The 17,532-nt window shown below is 37.8% G+C and overlaps 1 protein-coding gene across 1 annotated transcript in view; it reads left to right on the top strand.

Annotated features, from left to right (window-relative positions):
- The first annotated feature begins 396 nt into the window (after positions 1-396).
- CNTN1 (contactin 1) overlaps positions 397-17,532 on the top strand; it is a 214,698-nt gene continuing 197,562 nt past the window's right edge. Inside the window, exon 1 of the mRNA XM_053978026.1 lies at positions 397-538. The gene's annotated coding sequence lies outside the window, so the exon portion shown is untranslated. The remainder of the gene's footprint in view (positions 539-17,532) is intronic.

Genomic DNA, 17,532 nt, shown 5'->3' with positions numbered 1-17,532 from the left:
AGGCACGTGTCACGGCCAGCGGGACGGGCGCGGACGGAGGGATGTCGAGCCCCCTTCTCCCCCGGCTCTGCTCACCTCCGCCCCTCCCGCTCTGCAGAGGCCAGCGCCCAGCGCAGCCAGGGCTCCGGCCGGTGCGCGCCTCCGCCCCACGGCACTCCTCACCCCGCTTTCACCGTGCTGCTTCCACCTCGGCTCTGCTCCCGCTCCCGGGGACAGGGCACACGAGCACCCGCTCGCTCCCCCGCTCTGCCTCACCGCCCCGCTCGCGCGCGCTCCCGCCCGCTCGCGCGCGCACGAGTGACATCACCCCCGTCCAATCAGCCGCCGCCGCTCCCCGCGCCCCGCTCGGCCCCGCTCGGCCCCGGCGGCCCCGCGCGCGGCCGGGGCGGGGGCGCGCGGGCGGCTGTCAGCCCTGCCGAGCCGGGCAAGGACGCGCGGAGCCGAGCCAGCCGTGCCGGCCGGGCAGCGCCGTCCGAGACGTGCCCGGTGCGCAGCGGAGGTGCGGACGGCGCGGGGTGACAGCCCGGCCGTGCGGCAGGTAGGGCAGGGCTCGCTCGGCAGCGGGCGCGGCGGGCGCCCCCCGCCCGCGCAGCGGGGTCCCGGGTTCGAGCGGCACTGACAGAGCGGCGCGCGGCCACCGGCACCGCGCGGTCCTGGGGAGGGGCACCGCCCCGGTGGGTCCCCTCAGCGGCGGGGAGTCACAACTCTGCCGGTGCGGCCGGGGGAACGCGGGGAGCTGGGGCAGGTGCGGGGCGGCGGGGCAGCCCAGAGCCCCGCCGTGGCTCAGGGTGGAAGCCGTTCCTTTGCGACGGCCGGGGGCGGCGGCCCTTTCCCTGCACGGGAAGCGGGGCGGGCAGGGGGAAGCCGCCCCCTCCCAGGGCGCCTGCCCGCTGGGCCCGGGATTACTTGGCACCCCGGGCTGCCGAAAGTGGGCCGCCTGCCCCGGGTAATCCCTCGGCGAGCGCTGTCCCTGCCGATCGTGCGCTCGGGGGGGTATGCTGGCTGGCGAGGGACCGGCATGCTGCCGCAGGGGAAGCCTCATGCGCGGCTTCGTCTCCGTTTCCTACGGCGCACGTCTGGATTTTGGCAGAGCGTGTAAAAACGCGTCCGTACCGTGGTCTTCCAGCGCATCATTTCAGCACCACGGTCTATGTGCCGGAGCAGCCGCAGCCTTGCGCCGTACGCAGAATTATCTGCGTGTTGGGTGTGTTTGGTGGTGACGGGCTAAAAAGGGTGTTGGTTTTTGATTTGGCTTCAGTGCACCTTCTTGCAGTAAAAATGATAGCGTTTCACTTTGTTCTCTTCTTGTAAAATGCGAATAATGCCTTTTTTTTCAGTGCAGCGTTTCCGTAAATGTCAGTAATTCGGAGCGGCTGTAGTAACCTGCTGGTGACGGCAGAAATGCCATTGCTGGGCTCCACTAAAGGCACCTGCAAGGGCTGAGCCTGCCCCAGGGTGCCGCGCCCGAGCTGCACCTCGGTGAGAGGCTCTTTAGGAATTGCCGCTGCTCTATGAAGCGCTGTTTAATTCTGCTTATGAAATCTACGGGAGATTATCTATGCAGTTAATCAACTATGCTCCATTTAGTAATGAAAGTAAAGTGTGACCTCTGAGCTGCGAATGTTTTCGAGTGTTATATTCTAGCATAGTCATAGTTATATAACAATATTATAATACAGTTGTATTAATAAAGCACATTAAAAAGGGTTTTTTAACGTTTTAAAAATAAGCTATTATGTAATTATTAGGCTGTACAATTTAGGGGAAAATACGCCTTTAAAATGCAGCCACCTGTGCAGAGGTGGCTGTATCAAAGAAGGTATTAAAAATATGTTACTTAGTTTCACTCTTTTGTATAGAATTACTTGTAAACCACTAAAAATCATGAGCACAGGCCTTGAAATTGCATAAGACAGGGGAAAGCTTTCTGAAATAACTTGAAGTTATAAAAATTCTCAGTTTTTTTTCATCTACAATTAGTAACTTCTAAATGTCCTTGTAGTGCAAATACTGTACAGATCTCTGTGAAAGGATAATCTTTGGTCCATGTTCTTCTATAAATGATAATGCACCAAAATTTCTTTAATAAGAACTCACCTTAATGTTTCTGAAACCTGTTGGTAGTATGAATCTTTTGTTTGGTCGTTTGCATTCAAATATATGTTATATGCTATCAATTGCTTAGTTTTTGTCTTTAGCAATAGTTGACATTATAAAAAAATACATCTTTTCTATCTCTAAGTTTTGCAAAAAGTAAAAATAGCCTAAGCAAAACACTTCTGTCCTGGTCCATATTTGTACTATCCACAATGCTGTTCTAAACCAGCAAGAGATTTCCAGTTTCACTTTTAAGTGGTACTAAAAAGTAATGCAACCTCAACACAACTTCATGGTAATGCAAGAACCTACTCGATTTTATAGACTTTTAAATTGAGTGTCTGTCTTAAGCACCTTTTATAGAGAAATCCCACATTATTAAGGTTATGGAAAAGAGGTTTTAAATGCCTTTTTGAACATGTACTTCTGATACAGACTTATTTACATGATCACATGCTATTTTTTTCCACAGGAATCCTGTCTTTCACTGCATGGGATAGATTGAGCTCACTTAAGAGAATTCAGTATTTTTCATTGATTATTGTGTGAGCCCATGATTTATTTATTCAGTGTTACTCAGCTCTCCTTTGAAGACAGAACTGATAACATCTGTGTGAGCTTTGCTAAAGTGCTTATCAGTATGTGATCAGAATGCCCTACAAAGTACTAGTAGTTTATCAAACACTACCTAAGGTGAGACAACACTTCTACAGATGGTGAAGAAAGGCACAAAGAGGGTTAGGTGAAAAGTATTCACTCATTTTTGGTCTCCCGTTTGAAATTTCTACAATTCTTGTAAATATGTTTGCTCAGGTTATACCTTCTACTGCTTTTTGTAAGAGTCCTGACTGCTTTACGTCTGTGAGTGTATCTGCAGAGTGAATGGGGAAAAAGAGGAATTTACAGTTAATTACAAACTACAGAAGTTTTAGGTTAAATGGTTTGCTGCGTGACAGTAAAGGGAACAAACGAAACTACAATAGAGAGAATGTTAACCATTAAAGTCTTCGTGGCATATTACTGAGCCCCTGTCCCTTTTTCTTTCTGCAAGCTCAGTTCTTCAGTAGATAAAACAAGAGTCCTACCTGCCTTAAGTTCTGTATCATCTTTAGTGGCAAGGTGACTGAATAAGAAGCACATGTCTATTTAAGTATATTGTAAAAAAACAAACAAACTCAAGGGAATTTAATTATGGTTGCACAGACAACAATTTGTCATTTTACACCTTTTGAGTGCTTGATTTAGTAACCTTAATAATGTTCTTTTGTGTTGTTTGTGAAGTAAAATATGCATACATGTCCCATAAATGTCCTTAAAACCTAGAAAATTGAATTTTAGGGAATTAAAAAAGAAACAAAGAAGCCAACAAACAACATATCAAGAAAAAGCAGGAAAATTTCAATTTTTCAAGTAAATTTCTTATTGTTTTACTGTATTGGACCTACAGTGGTTACAGAGAGAATCTGAAAAGTTTAATCCTTTGCAAAAAACTCCTGAACTTTTTACCATCATGAGTGATATTATAAGAGTGCAGTCCCTTTTATGTACAGCAGTGATAAAACAGAATGGTGTAACTTGTAGTGCATTTGCTCGAGTAGTGGAAAAGTGGTGCAAGACTGAAGTCCTTTGTACTGTAGGCTTTAGGATGTGTTGTGGTGCATGAGGGCTCTTTTGCTAGACTTCTGCAAGCACAGTCCTTTTCACTTCATCATTTATATGTATCCTAATGACAGCACCTTTATCATCCTGTAGCCGGTCTCAGTGTTTTAGGTATTCCTGGTCTTGACCATTCCAAATTTTGGTTTCGTATCTCATCCAGTCCTGTCTCCTTGCTTTTTTCCTGTCAGGTTTCCTTCCATTTCCTTTCCTTTATTCCTTAGGAGCCTCCTCATCCTGATTTGCTATGTCAGCCCAGTCTAATCTCCTTTCTGCAGTCTCCAGTCATTTTTTCTGTGCTTTTAGCAGACATTGGTCTTAATTTTTATTCTTCAGAGACTGTAAGGTGGCTTTTTTTCTTTTCCACTGAAACAACACAGTACTTTCTTCTTAAAAGTTGGTTGGTCTTTGTTATATTTTCAGAGACAAATGAAAGAGCATAGCATTAACTCGAAGCCTGTCTATGTTGATGGCTTCAAGCCATTGTAGTTTGTGACTACAAACATTTTTTGAAGAAAAAATTTTGCGGCTTTCCTCCATTGTTTCTTTTTAAAAATTGAAATCTTAAATTTTTTGATGTGGCATATGTATGTTTTATATGCATTGGCAGAAAGCAAGGACACACAGGACAATTCGACAAAGTTGTAAGTAGTAGTAAACTATAGAAATGCCGAGCAACCTCAATAGTCCTATTTATGCAGAGAAATCAGAAATTCTGACTGTAGCATATCAGTTATTTTTGCTTAACTCAGCTAAGCTTTGAAGGGTTCTGTGCTGACAGATAAAATAACAGATTATTTGGGTTTTGTTTATATTCATACTAATTTCTTTCATTTTATCTCAAGGATTTGCTACAACCTCTTGAGACAAATACTTAAAAAAGATGATGTAAGCATCTCACGGAATTGAGATCTGGATAAAACTGGTGGAGTTGCCACTGCACCATAGCAGTTTTGTTTACAAAGGGTTGTCTTTTGCATGTGGTAAAATCATATTTGCAATAACTTAGTAGCTCTTGTGTCTGAAATATAGGACAAAGTCGAGCTATGGTTAGCGCTACAGACAGAATATTTAATGTGATAGATTGTTTTAAAATGAAGAAATATAAATATACATATTTGGCAAGTTCTTTGCCTTTATTTACATAATGTTTTCATAATTGACACATAGTGGACAGATTATATGTTGGTCCCATGCAAATGTGTTAGCTTGGAGCACAGAGATCAGGATTTAGTCATCAGATAAGTGATCTTTTTATAGCTTTATTGGAAACATCCTATTTTACTATAGACAATTCAATTTTCTCCAGTTCAGCAAGAGCTGAACAGAAGTGTTACTATTAGTTATTCCTAGTCAAGCCAGTACTCAGAGTTGTTAGACATGGACTTGAATTTACTGCTGCATTAGATTTGCATGAAATTGGTTTTCCTTTCCATAAAATATGAGTAATGCACTTCAGCTTACCAGGTGCTAAATTTAATTTGTTTGTAAAAATCAAAGAGAGATGTTTATATGTTCAGTTGAGCATTGGAACAGGTTACTTAGAGACGTTGTGCACTTTCTCTCCTTGAAATCTTTCAAGACTGAAAAAATAAAGCCCCCAGTAACCTGACCAAATGTCTTAGCTTACAGCAGGAGGTTGGGCTGCAAACCTCCTGATGTCCCTTATAATATGATTTATCCTATGACATCCCTTATTCTGACTTCTCTTACAGCATGAAATATCCTATGAGGTTATTCTGTAATTCTCAGGGAGTGGTGGGAGAAAGTCAATATACAGTCTGAACAGTACTTTTTGCAAGGGAAAGGATAGCTGTGCCAACAGACAAAATACTCAATGTGTGAACAAAATAATGTTACAGACTAAATTCCTTTTATAGTTTTTATTGGTAATTGTATTTAAATGCACTACTAGATTTGCTGTAGATTAGTTAGGCTTGATGATTTATTACAGCTCTGTTTTCAGGGAGATTATAGCAGGATTCAGTAGCTTTGTTAGTTAACACTTATGTTAACAAGTTGTAGTTCTTCATCTTTAAGTTCATAGGAAAAAAGAATTGGGTCTATTAATACAACTGTTCTTTATGAAAATGATATTTTTCATACAAAATCTCATACTCAAAATCTGAATGTAAATATTTAAAACAAACACTGATGCTGCTAAGTGGAACAGGCTGTTCATGTTGTCTCAATGTTGTTCCTAGTTACAGTGCTAATCTTTCTGGGAATGATGGGTGCTTGCTGAATGGGAAGATAACTAGGTGCCTTGTCTTAACCAGAGGGACAGGACAACAGAAGAGTGACTGGTTCTAACACATCAGCTTCAGTGAGATGAGAAATTTTGTGTTTTCTACCATCAGGACAGAAATCCATGTAACTTTAAATTTTTGTGTACTGTAAAAACACTGATTTTTTTTTTTTTAGGGCCTACTTATAGTTCAATTAATATGTGATGCAGTGATGAATATGTAACTTTTTGAAAGCTGTCTTGATTTTATGAATACCATAAATTAACCTTTCACATATAGTTTCGTTTTTCAGTATGTCTTTTCTTGAGGTTTTCATGTTTAAGATTCATCAGATCTTAGGAGAAATAAGCCAAGTTTTTTTTTTCTTTGAGAAAAGAGAAGCAATCATATACCTCAGATATTACTTGATGAAGACTTCCTTCTAGATATCTGTATTTCCAACTAGAATGCTTTCTTTGAAGCTTGCAATAAAGCTGACTTTGTTTTGATAAAGACAATCAGGTGTCCTGTCAACGACTCACTGATAAGATCTTAAATAAAGGTAAAAATAGATTAAATGTGTCTATGTTGTAGAGCAAGACTGTATTTTCCTTTACCAAGTATTATTAGCAAACTTGTAAAAGTGCCTAGAAGGATAACGTACCTGTTGATAAGGCTTGCTTTGTCTAGAAGTGTGAACCCTGCTGTTACTAGTAGTACTTCAGAGAAAGCATTGCATTTTTTCACTATGATCGTTTTTGAACAAAGCAAAAAGATTAAATTAAATATTAAAATAAATTAAAAATTAAAAATTAAAATAAATGAGAAGGAGCAGATAGAAATAATACTTTTTTTGTTTTTTGTTCTGAATGTCTTTTTCTGAAGATTAAGGTCATTTCTCTTTTGTATATTGCCAGAAGCCCAGCTTCCCTTTCATCAGCAGTTTACAGTTTACTTCTTTTATAAAAATGAACTTCGGAATATTGAACAGTTTCCACTTCAGATTTTCATTATAAAGGAGCTCCCAGGGAGACCAGCTGGTGTTGAAATAGATCTTGGGAAGCCAGGCATTCTTTTTTTGCCTTCTTGTCACTTCCTGAACTCTCTTAGCTCTGTACTTTTATTATACCTTGTCCTTCTGACTTTTTCTGACCCTGAAAATTTTCAAAAATTTTTAACATGTTTTGAAGAAGTGTACAGTTCTGCTACTTAGACTAGGTGCAGCCATGATATCCCTGAAAAATGCATAAACAGGCCATCACAATGGCAGAATGATTCTACAACTTGACTGTAATAGGTTGCTTTTGAAATAAAGGTGAAAGTTCAGCACTTACTGCACTTAAAAATTCTGCATGATTTTTGTTTTGATTGCTTTAATTTCTGTCTTGACATTAAGTACTCTGCAAGTATTCTAAAACAAGCAAATAAAACCCAAACAAAACCCAGACAAAACCATTGAAGGATAATTATTGGAATGGTGCCAATGCTGACTTCCATTCTAAACATCTGGGGAGATACTTACACTTTGTTGTTTAAACATTTTCTGTTTCAGTTTTGCACTAGGCCTTGTTAGATGGATTCTTTGGCTCCTTTGGTTGTGGGTTCTTTATTTACTTGGGGCTTCTTTCAGTCAGTGTAGGAGTAAAGGTTTATTGTCAGAGTTTTAAGAGAATGCTGAATAAGATCTTAATTCCTTTTCCTCATCATAATAGTTCATTGCCTGTTTTATTTCTTGGTATTGATCTGCCCCATTCAAAAGTAGAGTTTTGCAAACTTTATTAATGTATTAACTGAAAAATGCATGTATTGGGTAATTCCTGTAACGACAAATTTACCTGATAATTCTTGTCTTTTTATAAAGAGATTATATGTGTGAGCATATAGGTGTTTAGATAAAGAATGAATTTCCTTTTAAGTAGCTGGTATTTATAAAATAAGAGTCCAGAAAGCACTGGCAAAACCTAATTCAAATTTTTTTAAAAAAAATTCTTAATGGAAAAAATACTTAACTGTCTTATTTGACACATTGACCTCATCTAGTCCCTATTACATTAATTTATATTCATATACTCAAACATTTCTGTATACAAGGTCTTGCCCCTCATGCACTCCTATTTGCTTGAAAATAGTGAACTGAAGAGGAAAGTTAAATACTTTAATATTATTATATTATTAAAAACAAAAAGGAAGAGAAGTAGATAATCTCAAGTAGGGTGATTTTGAAGAACTGAGTTTAGAAGTTACTAATTCCATTATTAAAATGTCCGTGTAAAAATTACTTTGACTTAATTTTATTGTATTACTGAAATGAACAAGTACATTTACTTGGTAGAGGATGCTTTTTATTCTTCTGGGGATCTTCTGTCAATATGTGCAAAAAATGAGTCATTACTTCAGGAATTTCTTGGACTGAAGTATTTCTCTCTGTTTCTTCTTGGAAATTTCATATTTACTGTGAAACAGGAGCAAGAACAATATTCTCTCTCTGGGATAGTAGAGTGGATTATTGTTTTAAAATATTAAGTAGCTTTTTGTTTTTAATGTAATGATATGTGTTTCATTAGCTAAGAATACTTGAGATAACTAAAGGGGCTTGAGTGAAAAAGACACAATTGCATTTTTATTACCAGCAATTTTTTGGTTAATTTATTATTAAGCTAGGTGATTCCAAAATATGATTTTGGGGCATAAAGGAAAGTGGTATATGTGAGAAATAGGGTTAATTTGCACTTAGCTGTGTAGGTGAAGCACAGAAAAAGGCAAATTTGATAAAACCAAGAATTTTGTTGTTGTAAAAATGGGAGTTTACTTATCTGCTACTCAGAATGGCAGAGATTGCTACAGAAATCTAAAGGCATAAAGAAAGTTTTGTAGTTAAAACAGCCTCAGGTTTGTAATAAAGCACAGCTGTTGCCACTTCCGCTCTCATTCTTTTATAGATATACATTCTGTGGGTTCTCTACAGACCAGCTGACCCAGTCTTAAATGTGGCTGAACCATAAAACCTGTTTTGTCTCATTTCTATGAGATCTTATGTGAAGCATTCAAAAGATAAAAAGGCTTTTTTTTTTTTTTTTTTTTTTTTCCAGTAGGTTTAACTCCAGTCAAATGTGATGTTTGTATCTGAAGTTACAGCATCTTCATTTTGCCTATGCATATACTGGAAGGAAGCACAGAGTAGCTGCATAGGATTTAATTTTTAGTTTTTTTTTTTTTAACTAGGACAACTCTGAGAGAAATATACTTCAGTGCATTACCATATACTTATGTATTACCTCAGTTTTATTTACATTAATGTGGCAGGCTTTTGTGACCTACTAAATATTTTTAGCTGATCTTATTGTTGGCAGTGTTGTTAACACAGTATTTAAACTGACAGTGATTAGATAAAGCCTGCAAATAGTCACTAAGGTTTTCCATGTGTGTGTTGTGTGGTTTTTTTGCTTTTAAAAAGCATCAACAAACCAGCCCCCCCCAAAACCCAACAATTATGAAGCACTCTGGTATGGTACAAGTGCCAAGAGAAGAAAGGAGAGTGTGGGAGCAATGTATGTGTTTTTTTGGCCACTGTAAAAAAAATTCTAGTATATCACATAAACCAGTGAAAACAGGTCAGAATTTACTGTTCTGTGATTATTTAATACTACCAAAGCACCTACATATTTTATGTAACAGAACTAATCAGCTTTCAGATATTCTTTCCAGACCAGGTTGAAGGAAAACTGAAGTCTTCCTTCAAGTGAAGGATATAGAGCATATTGCAATGCAATTTCTATTCCAGCAGTTTAGTACCCGTCTCTAGACAGCCATTGTTAAGGTTAGCAGGCTTCTGGGTAGAACCATTTTCATACTTGTTTGTGATTGTCTAAACTAAAGCACTCCAAACATTTAGGATATTCTTGACCTATTTTTCAAGGACTGTCACGTTTTCTGAGGTATGAAACTTTTTTATAAGTACTAAGTGCCTTTCTAAAAGGGTTTATTGTGTGGGTACTGGCTAGATACTGTGCTATCTAATGGGGTGTGCAAGCAGCCAAAGGGCAGTTATTTGGCATTTGTCTTGGATCCATTGTAATCGAAGATAATAAAATAATTAAAAAGGAAATATGGTTATATGTGTAGCTACTAAATTACATTTTTGAAATTTTGGTATAACAGTAAGGAAATTTCAGTTCAGCTTCATAAAACATAGGCAATCATTCCACAGAGTACAGGGGCTAATTCTTGCCTGTTCTAGGAGAATCAGTTGTTAAATACATGTGTTCAGTATTTTTTTGCTTGTCAGTTGATCTTTCTCATCTGAAAGTTTTGTCAGAACACAAAATTCAGAGTTAAAAATAGGTGAATTTAAATGAGAGGACTTTTTGTTAGCTGACATTAGTCCGTTAACCTTTATCATACAGATGCAAGTCTGGAATTGGACTGAGCTCTCTGTTGAAGATGTTTACCATAGTATAGAATATCAATACTTAGGTGTTGGGAGTAATTTCACAGAACACAGACACTTGTGCTGCCTCTGAGCAATTCTTCAGGATGTTGCTAAGCACTTACATAAAAAATGTATTTATTTTTGTGGGTTTATGCTCTTAATCTGCAGGGTAATTTTATTGATTCTGACTTCATTATTCATATTCTATGGGCTCTTTACCTGGGAGTTTGTTTAGAACATATGAAAAAATACCAGTGTGTGCATTTGGGTGACATTTTAAAACTTACTCTTCCTGAAAACTAGCAAAATTTTCTGTTGCTGGATATATCAATTTGATACATTGTTTGTACTCATGCTTGTCTTCAAATTCGAAGCTCATTAAAACTTGAAAACCAGGCTTTCATCCTGGATAGTTCTTTCATCTTCCCTGGAAGTTGTTTTGATGGCCTGAGAACTTCGGTAGATGTAATTCACATATCAGGATAGGGAGTAGATAGAAGCTGGGTCAGAGGAGGCAGTAGCTAACAAGGGCAAACACATTAATTTGCCTAGCTTGTTCTGTTCTTCAGTCTGAAGTTGTTTACATGAGTTTAAATTCACACTGACAATTTAAAACAAATATTCTGATTTTGCCCTATTCTGGATTAGGACTGCTCATAAATTTGCTGACCATGTTTTCTCAGTGCAGTGAGATATAAAAGCAGAAATACTTGTTACAGACTTTTAGAAATACTCTCTTACCTTTTTACAGACATTTGCAAGTAGTGTTTAGATTTTTAAACATTATTTTATTTTATTTTATTTTGTTAATTCTGACTGCAGAAGTGTATGAAAACATTACTGTAGATTACTGTCTCTTTTGGTCTAGTGACAGTTGGCAGGTGCTGGCTCCCAGTGAGAGCTGTAAGTTGCACAGTTTGGTAATTGGCATTGAATTTGAATAAGGAAATTGCCTCCTTCTCTTATGCCACAATACAGGCTTTCTAAGACAAGTTCTTTCTCTTTTCCTTTTCCTGAGAAAATCAGCCATTATTAAATTTTCTCAAAGAAAAAAGGGCATATATGTGGGCAGCATGAGGAAGAAGTACTTGCTCTCTGAATTACTTGTGTCACTAAGAGCCAGCAGCTCAGTCTCGCCTATATCTACGAAAACCAGTCTAAGAATGTTTGGAAATTGAAGAAGATGCTGGTGGGGAAAAACTTCAGGGGTACTTGTGTGAAATGAGTGGCAAAAGATATTGCTGTACAAGGAAGAAAAAAGTTGTCAGTCTGCAGTTATACAAAAAATGTCTCCTTTCCCTTTGATTAAAAATCAGGTTTCTATACTGTGCATGTGAAAATATGATTCTTTACTACTTTATTTTTCTTTTATTTAATTTTTTTTCTTTGTGTTATTTTATTTTTTAATAGAGCAACAGTGAGGTTAACAGTGAGTTTTTTGTGGAATATTACTGTTGAGAGATACTTAAAAGTGTATTTTACCTTGAACAATTATTGGAGATTGTGGCAGTGTGTATGGGTACAAATCACAATGTACTTAAAGCCAGAATTACAGAATTCAGAGAAATCTGTCCTCCTGTGGAGCTAGTGGAGTCTCTTCATGCATCAGATATGACATCTGAGCTGATCATGTCTTGGAGTTTGTAGTACCTTTTCTTTGTAATGAAAGTGTAAAAAACCCATTTGTTTGAGTACATTTTCAGAGACAAGCTGTATAAAGAACAGAATTACATGTTGACAAAATACTTTGCTCTGCAGGTGTTATAATGCATGTCAGGGTATGCAGGAGATTAAGTCCTAATCTCGTTTAGAGTATCCAAACATGCTTGTAAATTCTCTTTTCCCTGATAAGGGAGTGAGTCAGAGAGAGACAGATTCCAGTGAAAATGTATTAGAACAACTTTTATCAATTAGGCTTTTTCTATGGCTAGAGTAAGGCTATTACTAAAAGCAGATACTTGCATGGTACATTTGTTTGTCTTGTGCTGCTGTTCCCACCCCCGCAGGTGCACGCTGTCACACACACCCTGTCACACACACATTGTCACACACACATTGTCACACAGATGCTGTCACACACACACCCTGTCACACACAGACCCTGTCACACAGGCTGTCACTCCCAGTGACCCGTGTGCAGCCCAGCCCGGCTGTTGGCTGCCAGGGGGGCTGTGCTGGTGTGACAGTGGCCCTGGGCAGGTGTGCACAGGGTCTCTTGCAGGTCCCCAGGCAGCACAGTCAGACCCGGTGTCTCTGTGGGTGTGCAGCTGCCACGGGCACCTGGGATGGGGACTGAGCTGCACAGCCCCTCGCTGGCACTGACATGGCCTGGGGGCCTTACACCTGCCACAGGCTCTGGGTCTTCTTTCATGTCTTGAGAAGGCAACAGGACAACAAATCTCCATAGCCTGTTAGTGTTTGGTAGACACCTTCTCAGCACATACTCTCTCTAGTTTGCTGTTTTCTACTGAGTCCATTTAGAGAAATTCCCAGCAATAGAATTTTTATGACAACACAACCCTTGTACAACTGCTACTGAATTGAAAAACTGCAACAGGATGTCACTGACCTGTGAAACACTTTTCTCAATTTTCTTTCAATCTTCTTATTATATTTGGAATTTAACTGGAATCAGTTTGAATTTTGTATTTCTCTTTTGTATTCTAATTTACTTCTGTGGAGGTTTTGTTATTTATTCCACTGCAACCAAGTTCAGTTCCATTTTCCAACTGTTACAAAAATACTAACAAAAAACATGTCATGACATGCATTTCATGACAATTTTATCTAACCTTTTAATGCAATTCCAACACAAATATATTTATTATAACTGAGTGAACTATTTCTACAGAAGCAGGCATCTTTTTTTTGAGATTGTTCTAACTATACTGATGATGTCACTTTCAGTATTTAGATTCAGTGTGTTTGTTGGCCAAGCACACACTCTGCATTTGTAATGAGGGCAACATAGCACATCCCCAGCCATAAGAAAAAGGAATGTCCCCCTTCTGATCTGCAAGGACCGCATCTCTATTTTCAGCACAGTCTAGGAGACTGCATCAAGCATCCTTAATATTCTCCAGCTTGAATTTCAGATTGAATTTCTTGTGAGTGTTGGGAGGAGATACCAAGCTAGCTAGATTTATCATTATATAAGAGCAGTATGTTATGTCCCTGCTTTTTGGTGTTCCTGGGTACTTAGTATTTAATGTGTCCTTAGATATAGGCTGAAACATAGTGTGATATTTTAATTTAATTTCTAGATTTTTAATTACCTGAATATTTCATTTGGATCTGATATGTCCTTTGAGCATATTGGCTGCAGAGTGTTCACTTGATGGTTTCACTATATGGGGTTGTCAATTTAATGTGATGAATAGCTCAGTAATTCTGGAATCATTCCATACTTCATAACTTTACAGTGAAGTGGGAATCCCATTAATTTGTAAAAAAATCTAGTTCAGATTCTTTTGGAATCACTAAAATGTATTTTTAAATGGCATATTAATATTGCTGAATCTAGCTTTAATTTTTTAAGAACCTGCAAGTAAATTAGAAAACTAGATTTAATGAAAATTAAATAAAAGCTGTATTCTCTCTCATAACATTTGTGTCTTGTTTTGGGTTTTTTTTTTCTTTATGCTCTGAGTGATTATGTGAACGTAACTAAACAATTTGAATTTGTCACCACTGTAAATATGGACATGTTATGAATATGATGAATATGTATTTGAATACTTTGGGAAGAACACACTGATCCCACAACTACTGTCTGAACAGTGCAAATCTCAATGGTCCTTTAATAGCAAGTTCCCTTAAACTATATGCCAGTGTCATTTATCTCCTTTCAGCTGCCTCTGTAGCTTAGTTTAGCTCATGGACATGCAGAGTCTCACCATATAATCCCCAGAAGACAGTGCTTGTATTTGTTATCTTTCTAGGCACAGTGTTTTATCTCCTGTGAACCCATTTGATACGGCTTTCTGGTCCTTGTATGAGTGATATACCAAGTAATGCCCTTGTAGATGTTTGCATGGAGGATTGTAAGCATTCTGTTTTTGATCATGTCCTGTATTTTAAACCAATTTTTCCCTTTTTTCCCCAGTACTTAAAGCTATCAAAAGGTGTAAGCACAGCAAAAAGTAGAACAAAGTTTGAATAATTGTCATAGATGAAAAGGAGGAGGAAATATGCTGAATTTCATTGCCTGACGACAGGAAGATCTATTTCAGTTTAAATTTTAAGTAATGCTGCAGGGGATTTATGTTTTGTTTTGGGATGGGTTTTTTTGCATAGTGATAGTTTTAGAATGCTTATATTTAATTTTGAGCAAGTTTTAAGTTCTGTTTGGGGATTTTGATAGCTGTTCAGACAGAAATATTCTCTGTCAATGTATTCAGACAGATGGTTGTCCCGTACAGTATGTGCAAGGATGTTCTTTTCACAGGGACTAAACTTCAGCTTTGACTATTTGGGATTGTTAATTTTCGCTCTTGGATTCAGATACTCATGTAACCCCTGGAGAGCAGTCTTCCGGTAATCACTAGAGGCAGTAAATGAAATCTGTAAAATGGAAGAAGTAGGTCATGGTTTATCTTCTGGTTTTGGGTTTATCACTAAGTGGAGCCATAGAAAAGTCAATGCATATTGAAACCTCGGGGCATCATTTTTTGATACTGATACTGTCATGAGGAGGAGTTTGACAGGTTACTGATTAAGTATTTGCATGATTGGATTTCATGAGAAAAGAGATCATGATGATGTTTCAACTTGAATTTCTAGTCAAATAGAAGTGAGGACTGCCTTTGACTTTTCTCCCACTATGTAGACATGAAATTGATTTCAGTTTATTTTTCTATGAAGAATTTTCTTTTTAATAGAGATCACATTTTTAATGACTTGGTAAATTCTAGGAAAAATACATTAGCAATCACTTAAGAACTTTTTACAACTTATTACAGCTTAAAAGACCTCATTTAGCGATCTCTTACAAAAGAGAAAAACCATCCCCAGACTGCTAAAATGATCCCCTGGTAGAGATTTGTTGTTTATTTGTTGATTCTAATAAATGTGAGTGAGCCATCTGAACAACCAGCAGTCTAGAAGTCCTGAGGCACAAAACATGTCTCATTGAGTCAAAACAGATGCATTGTAGAGTTATTAAAATATTTTACTAAATTTTACATTCCTTTTAAGTATTTGTGTGGCAGACGTGGAAATGTTTTCAACCTTTGTTTTTTTAGTAAATGGGAAGGTAATAGGTTTGTTGTTTCAGCTCCCTAGAAATATAACTCTGTCCTACTGAGAAACTAAATTCTGTTTACAGACTGTGTTTGTGAGTTCCTGTAGAATTTAGCAAGAAGTACTATAAAATTGTCTAGAAAAACATTAATAAAAACTAGTTGACTAAAAAAAAATTACAATAAGTTATTCCCATTTTTATTGTAGTGATAGTTTACTGTTTCTCTTTAATTTAGGAAGACAAAAGTGTAAGGAAAAGATGATTAGAGGAATATTTTACAAATATGCTCTCACATACTAAATTTTTAGTTATAAAAAAGATAGTAGTCATACATTTGCTCATTTTAGATAAATGTGAATATGTATTATTAATGACTCCAAAATTTAAGTCATTTCAGGTAGTTTTATTTAGAACTTTTAAGTATTTTGACTTGGCGTTCTCCACCTGCTAATACAGGTAGCAGTCATACAAAACCAAATGCATTCTCAACAGATTACATTTTCATTGAGCAATGAGAGAATTTACTAATATGTACTGGGTTTACATGGCCAGGTTTTAGTAGTGGGGGGCTACGCAGGGAGAAAGAAAGAGAAAACAATTTCTATTTCTGCTCCTTGTTTTTCCTATGTGGAATGTGTTTGGAGAATTGTTTACCTGGGGTGATTGCTTGATTGGATGGATTCTGGTGAGGATTGTTTGAGCCTGATGGCCAATCAGATCCACTTGTGTCTGGACTCTCGCAAACAGGGTCACAAGTTGTTAGTTAGATATGATAGTTAGAGAAAGTAGGTATGTAGTTTTAGTATCTTCCTTTGTATAGTATATTAGTGTATTATAGCATAGTTATAATAAAGAAATCATTCAGCCTTCTGAACTGATGTTGGACATTGTCATTTCTTCCCATTGGGTTTGCCTACATTTTACAATACCAACTGGCTCCAAGACAGACCCACCACTGGACATGACCAAGCCCACCAGCGACTCTTCAATATCCATGTCTGATTTGACTGGTAATAAATTAAGCTGATTCCCCTAAGCTGAGCCTGGTTTCCCTGTGGTAGTGATTGGTGAATGATTGCTCCCTGACATTTTTCTATGAGCCTTGCATTCTATCATTCTATTTTCTCACCTCTGTCCAGCTGAGGAGGGGACAGGGTCAACCCACCACATAAACTAACTTCAACCAGCTAATTTTCTGTCTAAGCACCCAAAATAATTTTAGAATTAAAAGACAATAATAGAAGCTTGTTTGGGTTGGGAAAAAAAAAATTGTATTTGGTTTTTGTGGGAAGATGTTGTGTGGAGACTTTTTGGTTTTTGTTTTGGAGATTTGTTTGTTTTTGTTTCATTAGGTTTTATAGTGTTTCTTGTTTTTTCGTTGTGGTGTTGTGGTGTTTGTTTTTAAACAGACTTCTGCATACTTCTTATCCTGTATTCCAGCATAGATAAGCAAAGCAAAGCAAGCAAACACAGATAACTTAACTTCTGTGTTCTGAACCATAAGACAGTGGGTTTGTAGTCTTGTAGTTGGTTTTCTTTGTTTACACTTTTTGGTTATGTGTATGTGAGTTACCACTTTATGCTTGTTATGAAAGTATTATTTTGTCATACTTTTAAGGTAGAAGTTATTTCAGTTATTAGAATTCACATATTGCAGTATTATAGTACTGGTTACAGCAGACAAATATACAGAGATTTGGTATTTTTGTTAGACATAAATGGCAAGAGTTCAAAATACACATGCTTCCTAATAAAACTCCTAGCATGTCAGTATGATAGCATGCTTTGCTTTGAGCTGACCTGCTGTTTTGAATAGTTGGGCAAAATGATCCCTTAATATAAATTGCTTTTTTTAAAAAATAAATAACTGGATTATGGGG

Source organism: Vidua macroura, chromosome 5 (assembly GCF_024509145.1).
Source record: "Vidua macroura isolate BioBank_ID:100142 chromosome 5, ASM2450914v1, whole genome shotgun sequence".
Taxonomy (NCBI): Eukaryota; Metazoa; Chordata; class Aves; order Passeriformes; family Viduidae; genus Vidua; species Vidua macroura.
The sequence above is the reverse complement of the archived record's forward strand: the minus strand, read 5'-3'. Positions and strand labels throughout refer to the sequence as shown.